The sequence below is a fragment of the Nannospalax galili genome, unplaced genomic scaffold, assembly GCF_000622305.1.
Source record: "Nannospalax galili isolate Female #2095 unplaced genomic scaffold, S.galili_v1.0 scaffold888, whole genome shotgun sequence".
Taxonomy (NCBI): Eukaryota; Metazoa; Chordata; class Mammalia; order Rodentia; family Spalacidae; genus Nannospalax; species Nannospalax galili.
The window spans coordinates 1,058,749-1,061,258 of NW_008357921.1; positions in this window are offsets into that span (position 1 = coordinate 1,058,749).

A 2,510-nucleotide genomic window follows, 5' to 3' on the forward strand; every position below is an offset into this window, starting at 1 on the left:
CATATATATACCAGTCAACTGGGCCCTCAGTGTGTGTGCTCCCCATCTCTAGCTCCTAGAACCAATTCTCTTTGCCCGGCAGGATATGCTTCTTGCAAGCTGCCCTGCCCAGAAACTCTTGGTCTGCCCTTAGAGCTATGCCCTGGCCAGTGCCTTGGATCAGCACGTCTACTGGTTGGGTCTTGAGGACTTCCCTTTCTCTTTCCTGAAGTTCTAGGCTTAGACAGTATTGCTCACCATACCCCAGACATGCTATTAACTGAACTCCAATTTGATGGGCTCCAGGGATGTCTGCTGCTTAGCTAAGGCAGTTCCAGGGGCAGATGGAGCTAATCGTTTGGGGAACCATAGGTGGGGTAAGGATTGGCATTTTTTCAGGGGGCCTGGGTTTGGTCCAGTGTCTGTTACTGACTTGCTAGGAGACTTTGGAGAAGTCATTTAGTTCCTGGGACCAGGAGTGTTAGGGTTAAGTAAGAAAACACATTTCAAGGATCTAGGCCAGGCCTTGGTCTAGAGCAGACTCTCCAAAAAGATCCTCTTTCTTCATTTTCCTCTCTTGCTCCAGTGCTAAGTGATAATGGGTACTCCCCACCTCTGCACCCACCCACACATTCATGCACACTCATGCATGCACATGGCTCTAAGTATGAAGTGGAGGGTGGTAGAGCCCTTTATTCTTCCATTCATTTTCTTGTTCATTTATTATTTTATCCTAATGGTAATAGCTGTACATGAGAACCACACAGGAAGCTAAAAAACAAATTTCCAGTATCCAGTTGGGACCAGTTAAACAATTAAACAAGATCTCTGGTGTGGAGATTCAGTATCTTCTTTAAAAAAATTTAAAAGTATTTGCTTTTTGGATTTATTTATTTATTTATTTTTGTCTTTTTGAGATAGAGTCTCCCTGCAGCCCCAGCTGACCTGGAACTCACTATGTAGACCAGGCTGGCCTTAAACTTGCAGAGGTCCACCTGCCTCTACCCCCTGAGTGCTGGGATTAAGGCATGCACCACCACACCTGGCTGGCTTTATTTTTATTTTATACACATGAGTGTTTTGCCTGCCTGAATGTTAAGTGTCCTGTGCATGCAATACCTGCAGAGGCCAGAAGAGGGTATTGGATACCCTGGAACTGGTGTTACAGATAGTTGCCAGACGTGGGTGCTGGGAACCAAACCTGGGTCCTCTGGAAGAGCCGCCAGTGCTCTTAACTGCTCTAAGACATCCTGAAGTATTTATTTATTATTAGTATGCATGTGCATGTGAGAGGAGAGAGAGAGAGGGGAGAGAGAGAGAGAGAGAGAGAGAGAGAGAGATAGATCAACCTAGCCATGCATTCTACCGAGAGAGGAGAGAGGAGTGCATGCTATGGCATTTGTCAGAGGACAACTTCATGGAATTGGTTTCTTTTTCCACCTTTATACCTTTATGTGAGTTCCAGGGAACTGAACTCAGTTTGTCAGGCTTGCATTGTCAGGCTGCAAGTACCTTTGCTCCTGTTGAGCCTTCTCAATGGTCCTCCATCAGCAGGCTTTCCAAGAGATTTTACTGTGTGCTCAGGTTGAGAACTACTACCTTATGAAACCCAGTCTAGTGCTGTCTCAAACTTCAGTCACCTGTAATGGTTTAAAAATCTCACCAATATCCTGGTTGCTTCCCAACCCCTAATTTATTGCTTTTCTCAGACCTGATGAAACAATTTAAGGAGGGAGGGTCTGGTTTTGGCTCACAGTTTGAGAGTTTAATCCATCATGGCAGGGAAGTCATGGTGGCAGGACCTCGAGGCAACTGGCATTGCACCCACAGTCAGGAAGTAGAGAGAGAGGAAGGCTGGTGTTCAGCCCACTTTCTCCTTTGTATTCAGTCTAAGACCCTAGCCCATGGAATAGTGCTGTCCACGGTTAGGGTGGCTCTTTCCTCCTTAATTAACTCAATCCAGAAACTCCCTCACAGACGTGTCCAGGAGTGTGTCTTTTGGTGATTCTAGATTCTGTCAAGTTGATAATCAGTATTAACAATCATGGACTGGGAAGCTGGCAGGTAAAGGTACTTGTTGGGAAGGCTGATGACCTGAGTTTGATTCTCAGGATCCACTTTGTAGGAGAGAATCAGCTCTCAGAAGTGGTCCTCTGCTCTCCACAAGCACACTGTGGCCTTCGACACCACTCCTTCCCTCGGAAATACACACATAAATAAATATAATAAATATTAGGAGAAAAAGAAAAAAACATTAACCATCACACCTGGGTTTACACTAATTGAACCAGCTCCTCCCTTTGGCTGTCAGATAATTACAGTAATGGACCACAAAGAATTAAAATTTCCCTATGAATCCCATGCTGGGAGGAGGGAAAGGCCGAAACCTAGTGCCAGTGGGAGGAGGAGCTTGCCTCCCAGCAAGAGATTTTACATAGTTCCAACAATGTTCGCACACTTTACAGAACAAACTGGAACTGAGACGACGGTGGGTCAGTGATGGGCAGGACCACATGCTGACCTTCATGGCT